We start from the raw sequence: 13368 nt of genomic DNA on the forward strand, positions 1-13368 counted from the left end.
TTGGCATGATTTTTGCCAAACAAAATGAATACAGCTTTTTAATCTAATGTTTTACTGCAATTCAAAATGTGTAAGAGTCTAAGTTTATTGCTGTCTGTTTCCATTTGTTTTCAGATGTAATTGTACCATTCATTTCCAACACTGAAATGTAAAAACAAGAACTTCTGGTGCATAGCTTGTATAGAGATAAGATTTGCTTTGACATTTGTATCAAAACAAGAGCAGAGGGGAGGATTGGCAATCCCAAGTAGTGGATATCAATCAGCAATAATAAAGAATAATACAATAAAAAAAAGAGGCAAACTAAAACGTAGTGGATGTCAGGAAGAGAATGTTACTCCCTAGATTAAACAGCATTACTAACAAAAAGTGCCTAGGGTAAGCTGATCAGCTTCCTAGGGATTACTCTACAATGTCTCTCTGCACATAACAATACCAGAAGTTCTTGTTTTTACATTTCAGTAGCATGACATTCCACATAGTATTTTGTATTTTTCTTATTAATAAACACTGTACCCATTGAAGTTGCATTTATTCTAGGCATTGTGCATCATGACTGCAGGCAAAATGCATTACAGATTGTATATTATAATAATAATAATAATCCTTGCAATTTGATATAGCGCTTTTCACGTCGGGAGGACGTCCCAAAGTGCTTCACAGAACACACTGTAAAGTGAATTGACTGTATATTTGTGGGCGAACGCGGCAGCCAATTGCGCACAGCAATGTCCCACAAACAGTCGTAGATTGAAGATGACCAATTTATTATTGTTTTTGTTTTTTGGAGGGATTATTATTAGGCGTGTGGAGTAAGGAAACTTGCCCAAGATTTCGTCCTGTCTGGAATTGAACTCAGGTCTCTCGCTTGCAAAGCGAGTGCTCTGACCACTGAGCTACAGGACTCCACGAAAGTGACATACATAGAATTACAGGAAATGAATGCTACAATTACATCTGAAAACAAATGGAAACAGACAGCAATAAACTTAAGACTCTTACACATTTTGAATTGCAGTAAAACATTAGATTAAAAAGCTGTATTCATTGTTAGCCCCAAACTACTTGCACTTGCTTGCATGGCACAATATCTAGAGAGCATTCGTCCATTTCACTTTAAATTCCTTCTTATAAGACTTGTACTTTCTTAACTACAAACAGTTTGAAATGAATGGTTAGTAGTTAAAACATTCAAAAGCAAAAAGCGCCATTTGAGAAAGTATTGTGCTTTGGTGTTGAATTGCAGCTTCTAATTCTACAATACAGTGTTTATTTACACGCCAAAATAAGATCTCACGTCAGGCTATATAAATAATGTTTTCAGCTGATTATTAGGCTAAAGCTTCATTATAAAACATAGGGAAACACAAACCTCTATGTGCTTAATCACAAACTTTCGCCCATAAATAGTCAACCATTTTACAATATATTCCGTGAAGCACTTTGAGATGTCTCAACAACGTAATAAGGTGCTGTATCAAATGCAAGGATTATTTATTATAACTTTGCATCTTTGATTTAAAAAAAAGAAATCTATTCATCGTATAGGAATTGTCTTCCTCCTGAGACATGAGAGTAAATTACTTTGAGACATTTGGATTTTATATTGTAACTTAGGTGCCCTTAAATTTTTTTGCAAAAAAAGTTATTTAAAACAAAACGATGTCAGGGAAAGAGCCTGTGAGATGCACAGAGTGAGTGAGTGACTGAATGAGTCAGTGAGTAGGTGCTAACCTGCTCTCCCATGGCTGTGGGGCTCTCACTGTGGGTGTCACTGCCACAGGGAAAAGCTTTCATTTTAAAAGAATAATAAAAAAACTCCCCCCAAAAATTGTCAAACAGTTCGTTCAACTCGGCGCTGGTGCTGTTAGACTTTAAGCAATGGTCGCAAATACTGTTAATAAAATGAAAAAAACACACACACAAATACATTGAAATTACCAATTGTAGAGTGGGCAACAGACAAGTAAGTCATGGGTGTGAGTGAGTGAGTGTGTGAGTGAGTGTGTAAATGTGTGAGTGTGTGTGAGTAAGTGTGTAAGTGTGTGAGTAAGCGTGTGAGTGTGTACGTGTGAGTGAGTGTTTGTGTGAGTGTGTGTTTGTGTGTGTGAGTGAGTGTTTGTGTGAGTGAGTGAGTGTTTGTGTGAGTGAGTGATTGTTTGTTTGTGTGAGTGTTTGTGTGAGTGAGTGTTTGTGTGAGTGAGTGAGTGAGTGTTTGTTTGTGTGAGTGTTTGTGTGAGTGAGTGTTTGTTTGTTTGTGTGAGTGTTTGTGTGAGTGAGTGTTTGTGTGAGTGAGTGAGTGAGTGTTTGTGTGAGTGAGTGAGTGAGTGAGTGAGTGTTTGTGTGAGTGAGTGTTTGTGTGAGAGAGTGAGTGAGTGTGTGAGTGAGTGAGTGTTTGTGTGTGTGAGTGAGTGAGTGTTTGTGTGAGTGAGTGAGTGAGTGTGTGAGTGTTTGTGTGAGTGAGTGTGTGAGTGAGTGTTTGTGTGAGTGAGTGTGTGAGTGAGTGAGTGTGAGCAGCGAGAAGTAAATGAATACGTCCCCAAAACACATACAGAGAGGAACCCACCTTGGCGGCTTGGCAGGTGCCCTCCCTGACAGGCAGGGCAGGGCAGGGCAGGCAGGGCAGGGCAGGGCAGGGCAAGGCAAGGCAAGGCAGGGCAGGTGTGTGCTGTGGAGTGGGGGAAGTCACTGCACTTGCCGGTAACTCAACACTTGGACGAGTTCCTACTCCCCAGCGACTCCTCCGCAGCGACTGTTTCCCCCACTGCCGGGCAGCCAGTCAGTGCAGGGCAGGCAGGCAGGCAGGGCAGGGCAGGGCAGGCAGGGCAGGGCCGGAGGCGGGCCAGCCAGCCACACCTGCCCTCACACTGTCAGCTGTCATTGCAACACACACCCTGCCCCCCTCTGCCCAGAGTCTGGTGCCCGTCAAACACTGATCCACCAGAGACCTCTGCAGGAGGCAGTTCAACATCTTAGCACTCAAGGAGAAAAAGAGCTTTAAAAGCTCGTGGCATCTAAAAAAATTTTATACCTCCTAAATAAATAATAATAATAATAAAATAATATCCAAATGGCTCAAAGCAATTTACTGTTACGCCGAGTGGCTTTTTTTTTTGTAGGCTATTGCCGTATCCACTTTGCGGCAGCAAATGCCCTGCAAAGAGCCATGAAGTCCGTCACACCAGTCCTTCCTTGCCAGGCTCCGCCGTCGCCCGCTTACCGAACAGACGGATTTCAAGATCCTCTCACTCGTTTTCAAATCACTTCATGTCCTCGCACCTTCAACATCCGTTGTGGGATACTGAATATTATAATAGTGAATTTAAACTATTATATATTCTATTAATCTATTAATTTGCTTGTTCCGTTGCCTATATAAGTATTTTTTGGTCAGTTGGGTGTCAATATCTCAAAATCAATTGACCATTATTTACCATGTAAAAATTTCGCTTTGTTTCGATAAGATTTGGATGATTCCAGCACTCAATGATCAATAACTGAAAATACTCCTTTTGCATCTACAGGTATTTACTTTTAATGCAACTTTAATCAACTCTCATTTGAGTCGAGTGACATAAATTCTGGTGTAGTGCAGAAAGGGGACAAACCCGGTCCTTGCTTTTTGGACTCCCGAAGATTTCAGCATAAATCTTTTGATAGGATTTGTCTTGAATTTTTCATTTACTTTGCTCAGCCTAATAAGGCTTTTTTTTAAATCCCAGGACTGAGCAATGCATTGTTTAAGGAACTCATTAATAGATGCCACAGAGTTGCAGGTGTAGGGCAGAGCAGCTGTGTACCTCAAATAGATTTCCTCAGACTCTCTCTCACTTTCTCTTAGCTTAGTATATGATCCCCCGCCCACTCTACCCATATGTCAATGATCAGTCCTGATAATATGACGAAATATAATTTTAAAAAGAATTCTTGTGCTCATTGAAATGATAGAGTGCGGAGACGTCTCAGTTTTGATAAGCGGTTGGCAAGGTATTATGGTTCCTTATCATGTCAGAACCGATCTAATATGAACTTTGAAAATGTTAATGGTCTTCAGTGAAACTCCTTTTCATCACTATTTCATGAAGAAATGTTTACAATAACTATTAAAGGGCTGTGGTAGGAAGGCATATAATTTAAGTCAATCAAAAGGTTGAGAGATTATTTTTTGTACAAACTGTATTTAGACAGTTCTGTCACCCTTATATATACACCCACGATATGGCTCGCTCTTCCTCGCAGTGTACTGGGTAGTCTCTGTGTTCAATCCTCACTAATGAATGCAAGTCCCTATAACTAGGTGTAACTTGACTAATGAGTTCTTCCACAATGACAGGTACTACTAATTGCCATTTAAATTAAAGCAAATAGAGAAGCTTCAGTACGCAACCTAGGCGTGAGGTTCCACCCCCAATTATCCTTCCTACCCCGCATCTGGTCCCTCACCAGCACCACTTTCTTCCACTTCCGATGCATCGCCCATCTCCGCCAATACCTCACTCCAAAAGCCGCTGAAACCCTGGTCCATGCCTTTGTCACCTCTCGGCTGCACTATTCAAATGCTCTCTTTGTGTGTCTCCCCTCCACTATCATTCACAAAATCCATGTCATCCAAAACTCTGCCGCCCTCATTCTTACCCGCACCAAACTCTGCTCCCTGATTACCCCAGTCCTTGCCAGACTGCACTGTCCCAGAGAAGATCGACTTCAAGATCCTCACCCTTGTCTTCAAATCCCTCCACTCCTCTCACCCCCTACCTCTCTGACCGGGACTGGCCTCCTCCTCGTCCTCCGCTCCACCCTCGGCGGCCATGCCTTCAGCCACTATGCCCCGAGGCTCTGGAACTTCCTTCCTCACTCCCTTCACCTCACCTCACCTAGATCATTGATGTAGATGGTAAATAGCTGAGGCCCAAGAACTGATCCTTGTGGCACTCCAATAGTCACATCCAGCCAATCTGAAAAGGACCCGTTTATCCCTACTCTTTGTTTCCTACCCATTAACCATTCTCCAATCCACTTTAATATGCACCTCCCAATTCCATGGGCCCTTATCTTTTGGACTAACCTTTTATGCGGCACCTTAACGAATGCCTTCTGGAAGTCCAATAGACCACATCTACTGATTCACCCCTATCTAGTTTACTCGAAATATCCTCAGAAAACTCTATGAGATTTGTCAAACATGACTTCCCTTTTGTAAAGCCATGTTGACTTGGCCTAATTATATTGTGCTTCCCTAAATACCGCACTACCACATCCTTAATCAATGATTCTAAAATTTTTCCTATCACTGATGTGAGACTTACTGGCCTATGGTTTCCCATCTTTTCCTTTCCACCTTTTTTAAATAGTGGTGTGACATTTGCGATCTTCCAATCCATGGGGACTGTTCCAAAATCCAAGGAATTTTGGAAGATCAGACATAAGGCCTCCACTATCTCATAAACTACCTCTTTTTTAAACCCTGGATGCAAGCCATCAGGACCAGGGAATTTGTTACTTTTTAGTGCTAACAATTTCTCAAGCCCTGTTGTGTCTTCTAGGGTGAAGACAGATGCAAAGTACCCATTCAGGGATTCTGCTATGTCCTTGTCTGTCCCCCATTACACCTTCTCCCATCTCTGACTGAAGTGGACCTACATTTACCCTCACAAGCCTATTCCTCTTAATATATTTGTACAGTCAGACTTAATGTTCCTAGCTAGCTTACCCTCATCCTCCTTTTTCTCGCTCTTAATGAGTTTTTTGGTTTTATTTTGCTGGTTTCTAAAACTCTCCCAATCTTCAGATTTGCCGCTTTTCTTGGCAGTTTTATAAGCCTTTTCTTTTAATTTGATGCATTCCCTAACTGCTCTAGTTAGCCACGGATGAATTGCTTTCCCTGTGGTACTCTTATTCCGCAAGGGAATATGCGACCGCTGAGAATTTTGCACTACATCCTTAAATATTTGCCACTGTTGGTCTACATTTTTACCTCTTAATCTTATTCTCCAGTCTATTTTACCTAAATCTTTCCTCATACCTACAAAATTAGCCCTATTTATATTCAGAATACTTGGCTCGGATTTATTCTGGTTGATTTATATTACAAGGTGAAGACACTAGTAAACCACTTTTAATTTCCGTTAATCATCTGAAGTAGAAATTTATGAGCTCTTGAAAACTACTGTCTACACTTTATCATCTGAGATAGTCTCAATAATAACATCAAAGAGCCCACTGTACTGCTTTCACTTTAATGCATTCATACTGTCACTTGGCTTAAGATAAAGCTTATTTTCTCTTTAAACAAAACTTCTTATATAAAAGTGTGTTTCTCTTCACTACATCCGAAAGTTCTCTTGACCTATAAAAGGTCATTTTCAGCAATTCTGTATAAAATGCTTATTTTAACTGCTATACAACAGCTTTTGGCACTATTTTGTAAACATGTGTTTAGGGCTCTCTCTACTGGACATATCACAGTAGTGCCTTACCTGAGTTATTACTTGATCTGACTAAACAATAAGCAAAGGAAGATTCAAGTCCCCGTTCCTCTATTTGAGTAAAGAAAAACTGTCTTTTGAACATTTGGCAGACCTTGCATTAATGATCTTTTCACACTTCATTTCAAGCCATTCAAACTCTATCAATATTGAACATGATGATTGCTGAACAAGAGTTTTGCAAAGCAAGTTTCAGGGAGGAGGCTCTCTGCAAGTTATGTGGGAAGAAATTGCACCCAAGTCTATTTACTCTATTTCCCTAACATTTCATAATTTGGCAGGTTGTTTAGTTCAGTTTTAAATTTGAAACGGATTTTCTATAGTTCTTAAGAGAAGATTGTGAGTTCAAGCTCCATGTCAGGACAACAATTGCATATATATGGACCGTGGTACAGATATGACTCGTATACAGCATTTGTGCAGCACCATATGGAAAAAGAAGCAAGAATGATTTGAGTGGCCATATTTCATTGCTTGTTTTCTTTATCTCTTAAGGTAACTGGGAACCAATCTTGGGCCCAATCTTGGGCCCAATCTGGGAACCAACATTTATTTGTTTCCAGTTTATTAGTTGAAATTCTGGTGGACAAGTATTAAAATAATTAATGTCATTTGGCTTTTGTTTTCCCGCCAGATCAGTTGCATTCACATCGTCCGTAGAACCATCTAGCAAATGGGAATTGGTGCAGCCAATCACAGCCTGGCATACTCAAACCCATTTACAACCGCAACTTGCATTTATATAATACTCTTCAAGTGAGATGGTACCTTGGAGTGTTTTGGAGACACTTTTGCAAGGTAATCACCCAATCGATGAAAGTAGAGTAGATATGGTCGAAGAGAAAGATCTTTAAGGTAGTTAGGGAAGTCAACAATATCAACAATTTCAATGAACAGTTTTGATGAGATAAGTTGACTTTGACTATAAAGCAGCTAAGGTAATCTCGACCCAAAGCAAATTTTCTTAAAAATGGCTTCTACAAACACTTGTCAGCTATTAATTAGTGTTGATCTTAACACAGAATAAATTAATGGAATTTACAGAATAAACTAACTCTTGCCTTTACCTCATCCGTTAATGAGAGCCAATTAAGATGTTTACTGTGGAATTTTTGACGCAGGAAAAAGGGATGCAATTTCCTTTTGCTGTGTGGCCTGCTCAGATAGGTTGTAGTTAAGAAGGCAACAGTATGTTAGAAAAGATCAACTGGTCACTTGTGCATACTCCAATAGTAAATGTTTGGCAGCTTTCCTGTTTGATGGTGCACTGGCTACAATCTTATTTACATTATGCATTGGGATTAATAATAATAATAGACATCAATAATCCTGGCGTTTGATATAGCACCTGATCACAAGTCTCAAATTGTTTCAAATTAAAGTTTTGTGATTGTGTGTATTTTGTACACAAACAGAGCAGCCTGTGCACAGCGATGTCCCACTAACAGCCATGGAGTGTGTGTCCAATTTTATTTGGGGGTATGTTGGCTAGCACACCAAGAGAAACTTCCCTCTTTGATCGAATATTGCCAGGGGATCTTAAAAGTTCTTTAAACCGCAGATAAATATGTGTGCGCAACTTGGCAACAATTAAAATTAAATTCAAATCAAATCAGGAAAGATTAACTTCAACATTTTCACACTTTCTAAAAATGCTGCCGTAATTTGTGAATTTGCAGTGGATTAAAGACACCACAGACACAAATAACAGAATAATTTATGAATCTTCAAGTGGAATATTTTTTCTCTTGATCAAGAGTTGAGATAAGGGATAGTGAAGAAGGTAATAATACAATTCAGGATTTTTTTCCATTGCCCAGTGGTCATGGAGTAGAAAAGGCAGAAGTTTTGATGCAGACTGTCCACTCAGTTATTAAACAAGCAAGGCAAACACGATGCTGGGCGACAATGTTTAATCATTTCAGATCAAATGGGTCAAAGAGCTTTCTTCACCCAAAACTTTCTTGTGATTTATTGTATTGTATTTCCAAGTCTGGAGGGAGTTAGATGAAACTTCCACCTTCAAAATGGAAATCTCAGGAGGGAGCCAAATGACCTTCATCATGAGAATTGCCACATACATGGAACTTTCAGACTGGTTTGAAGTCTCTTCTGCACGGTGATGGATTTTGCATGTATGTCAGACAACCAACTCACCAAAATACTACTACTAATACTACTACTACCAAAATACTACTACTCACTGCAAACGGCTTTTCCTCCAGCCCCCGCACTGTCTCATGCGGTGTCACTCAGGGCTCTGCCCTCGGTCCCCTCCTCTTTACCCTCTATATGCTCCCCCTTGGTGACATCATCCACAGACATGGAGTTAACTTCCACATGTATGCGGATGACACCCAACTCTACCTTTCCTCTTCTACCCTCAACTCCACGACCACCGATGTCCTGACAGTCTGCCTGTCTGACATCGGGTCCTGGATGAGAGACAACTTTCTTCAGCACAATGTGCGCAAAACTGAGGCCCTCCTGATTGGCTCACATCAGCGCTTCCGCACCTATGGCGCTGAAAGGATCAGCATCCAAGGCTGCACTCTCCACCTCTCAAAGCCAGTCAGGAACCTCGGTGTTCTGTTTAACCCTGAGCTGTCTTTTCTTCCCCACATCCGCGCCACAGCTGGCACTGCCTTCCACCACCTCCAGAACATCGCCAGACTACGGCACTACCTCACCCCTCACGCTGCTGAAACACTGGTCTACACCTTTATCACCTCAAGGCTGGATTACGGGAATTCTCTCCTTGTCGGCTTTCCCCGCACCTCCTTCCACAAGCTGCAGGTCATTCAGAACTCTACAGCTCGTGTATTGTCCCGCACCAGGCTACGTGATCACATCACTCCCACCCTCGCTCGCTTCCACTGGCTCCCAATGCCCCTGAGGATCGAATTCAAGATCCTCATCCTCACCTACAAGGCCATTCACGGCCTTGCACCCTCCTACCTCTCCAACCTATTATCCTCCCACGTACCTGCGCGTACCCTCCGTTCCTCTGGCTCCACTCTGCTCAACATCCCCCGCCCTAACCGCCCTACCATCGGTGGCCGGGCTTTCAGCCTCTCAACCCCGAGGCTCTGGAACTCCATCCCCAAGTGCCTTCGCCTTGCCTCGTCCCTTTCCTCCTTCAAGGCCAGTCTCAAGACCTTTCTCTTTAACCATGCCTTCACCTCCCCTCTCGACTCTCTACCCCCACATCGCTCCCTCCCTTCCCTCACCCTGACCAATTCCCCCTTACTCGGGTCCCGACCCAACTGTCCAGTGCCTTGGGACGTCCTCCCGACGTGAAAGGCGCTCCATAAATGCAATCTTCTTGTTGTACAAATAATAATCCTTGCATTGGATATAACGCCTCATCACATCTTTGAAACGAGTCAAGATGCTTCACAGAATATATTGTAAAGAGGATTGACTGTATTTTGTGTGCGAAACACGGCAGCCAATTAATCACAGCGGTATCCCGCAAACAGCTGTGGGTTGAGTGACCACATTTTTGGAGCACAAGATATTATTACCCCCGGAAAGCAATCTGCCAGTCACCTAACTAACAATCTAACAAAAAATAAATTTTACCCTCATTGGTGCCCTGGGTGTATATTCGATGGAAGAATGATTAAGTCAGAGGGAATTGGACTTTATATTATGGGTAACTGAATTCAATGCAGTTCTTGGATGTGTGGTATTCCATCCATCTACAATAGATATCCACATTAATCTTGTTACTGAATTTAAACAGGTTGAGATTGTGAAGGTAAAATGCCATCTCGCTTGTTACCAAGGTTTATACTCAATTTATTTGAAATCTAATTGATTTCAAATGCCATTCCTAAGCCTAGCAAAGAAGCATTTCATGCCATGGTACTAGTATTTTACAGATTTAACCAAGATTGGTTCCAAGATTGGTCCCAATATTGGTTCCAAGATTGGTTCCCAGTTACATTAAGAGATAACGAAAACAAGCAATGACATATGGCCACTCAAATCATTCTTACTTCTTTTTCCATATGGTGCTGCACAAATGCTGTATACGAGTCATATCTGTACCACGGTCCATATATATGCAATTGTTGTCCTGACATGGAGCTTGAACTCACAATCTTCTCTTAAGAACTATAGAAAATCCGTTTCAAATTTAAAACTGAATTAAACAACCTGCCAAATTATGAAATGTTAGGGAAATAGAGTAAATAGACTTGGGTGCAATTTCTTCCCACATAACTTGCAGAGAGCCTCCTCCCTGAAAATTGCTTTGCAAAACTCTTGTTCAGCAATCATCATGTTCAATATTGATAGAGTTTGAATGGCTTGAAATGAAGTGTGAAAAGATCATTAATGCAAGGGTTGCCAAATGTTCAAAAGACAGTTTTTCTTTACTCAAATAGAGGAACGAGGGCTTGAATCTTCCTTTGCTTATTGTTTATTCAGATCAAGTAATAACTCAGGTAAGGCACTACTGTGATATGTCCAGGAGGGAGAGCCCTAAACACATGTTTACAAAATAGTGCCAAAAGCTGTTTTATAGCAGTTAAAATAAGCATGTTTATATAGAATTGCTGAAAATTACCTTTTATGGGTCAAGAGAACTTTCTGATGTAGTGAAGAGAAACACACTTTTATATAAGAAGTTTTGTTTAAAGAGAAAATAAGCTTTATCTTAAGCCAAGTGACAGTATGAATGCATTAAAGTGAAAACAGTACAGTGGGCTCTTTGATGTTATTATTGAGACTATCTCAGATGATAAGGTGTAGACAGTGGTTTTCAAGAGCACATAAATTTCTACTTCAGATGATTAATGGAAATTAAAAGTGGTTTACTAGTGTCTTCACCTTGTAATATAAATCAACCAGAATAAATCCGAGCCAAGTATTCTGAATATAAATAGGGCTAATTTTGTAGGTATGTGGAAAGATTTAGGTAAAATAGACTGGAGAATAAGATTAAGAGGTGAAAATGTAGACCAACAGTGGCAAATATTTAAGGATGTAGTGCAAAATTCTCAGCAGTCGCATTTTCCTTGCGGAATAAGAGTACCACAGGGAAAGCAATTCATCCGTGGCTAACTAGAGCAGTTAGGGAATGCATCAAATTAAAGAAAAGGCTTATTAAACTGCCAAGAAAAGCGGCAAATCTGAAGATTGGGAGAGTTTTAGAAACCAGCAAAATAAAACCAAAAACTCATTAAGAGCGAGAAAAAGGAGGATGAGGGTAAGCTAGCTAGGAACATTAAGTCTGAATGTACAAATATATTAAGAGGAATAGGCTAGTGAGGGTAAATGTAGGTCCACTTCAGTCAGAGATGGGAGAAGGTGTAATGGGGGACAGACAAGCACATAGCAGAATCCCTGAATGGGTACTTTGCATCTGTCTTTACCCTAGAAGACACAACAGGGCTGCCAAGAAGAGAGATGCACCAAAGGGATAAGGACAGGGAGCAACTTAGGGAAATTTTCATTAGTAGAGAATTGGTGCTAGATAAATTGTTAGCACTAAAAAGTAACAAATTCCCTGGTCCGGATGACTTGCATCCAGGGTCTTAAAAGAGGTAGTTTATGAGATAGTGGAGGCTTTATCTTGGAAACAGTGGAACCAATCTTGGGCCCAATCTTGTGCCCAATCTTGTGCTCAATCTTGTGCCAAATCTTGGGCCCAATCTTGGGCACAATCTTGGGCCCAATCTTGAGCCCAATCATGGGCCCAATCTTGGGCCCAATCTTGGGCCCTATCTTGGGCACAATTTTGGGCACAATCTTGGGCCCAATCTGTGGTGGAAGGCAGTGCCAGCTGTGGCGCGGATGTGGGGAAGAAAAGACAGCTCAGGTTTAAACACAACACCGAGGTTCCTGACTGGCTTTGCGAGGTGGAGAATGCCGCCTTGGATACTGATGCTTTCAGCGCCATAGGTGCGGAGGCACTGACGTGAGCCAATCAGGAGTACCTCAGTTTTGCGCACATTGAGCTGAAGAAAGTTATCTCTCGTCCAGGAATCGATGTCGGACAGGCAGTCTGTCAGGACATCGGTGGTCGTGGAGTTGAGGGTAGAAGAGGAAAGGTAGAGTTGGGTGTCATCCGCATAAATGTGGAAGTTAACTCCATGTCTGCGGATGATGTCACCAACGGGGAGCATATAGAGGGTAAAGAGGAGGGGACCGAGGACAGAGTCCTGAGGGACACCGCACGCGAAAGTGCGGGGGCTGGAGGAAAAGCCGTTTCCAGTGAGTAGTCGTATTTTGGTAGTGGTAGTAGTATTAGTAGTAGTATTTTGATGAGTTGGTTGTCTAACATACATGCAAAATCCATCACCGTGCAGAAGAGACTTCAATCCAGTCTGAAAGTTCCATATATGTGGCAATTCTCATGATGAAGGTCATTTGGCTCCCTCCTGAGATTTCCATTTTGATGGTGGAAGTTTCATCTAACTCCCTCCAGACTTGGAAATACAATACAATAAATCATAAGAAAGTTTTGGGTGAAGAAAGCTCTTTGACCCATTTGATCTGAAATGATTAAACATTGTCGCCCAGCATCGTGTTTGCTTGTTTGTTTAATAACTGAGTGGACAGTCTGCATCAAAACTTCTGCCTATTCTACTCCATGACCACTGGGCAATGGAAAAAAATCCTGAATTGTATTATTACCTTCTTCACTATCCCTTAGCTCAACTCTTGATCAAGAGAAAAAATATTCCACTTGAAGATTCATAAATTATTCTGTTATTTGTGTCTGTGGTGCTAACATCTTTAATCCACTGCAAATTCACAAATGACGGCAGCATTTTTAGAAAGGGTGAAAATGTTGAAGTTAATCTTTCCTGATTTGATTTGAATTTAATTTTAATTGTTGCCAAGTTGCGCACACATATTTATCTACGGT

General features: G+C 41.3%; 1 protein-coding gene across 2 annotated transcripts in view; it reads right to left on the minus strand.

The window, feature by feature from the left end:
- Window positions 1–2775, minus strand: part of LOC103187494 (WAS/WASL-interacting protein family member 3) — a 37784-nt gene extending 35009 nt beyond the window's left edge. For both annotated transcript variants that reach the window (XM_007907019.2, XM_007907017.2), the window contains exon 1: window positions 2567–2775. The gene's annotated coding sequence lies outside the window, so the exon portion shown is untranslated. The remainder of the gene's footprint in view (window positions 1–2566) is intronic.
- Window positions 2776–13368: the final 10593 nt, after the last annotated feature.

This window comes from Callorhinchus milii, unplaced genomic scaffold (genome assembly GCF_018977255.1).
Source record: "Callorhinchus milii isolate IMCB2004 unplaced genomic scaffold, IMCB_Cmil_1.0 Scaffold2, whole genome shotgun sequence".
NCBI classification, from domain to species: Eukaryota; Metazoa; Chordata; class Chondrichthyes; order Chimaeriformes; family Callorhinchidae; genus Callorhinchus; species Callorhinchus milii.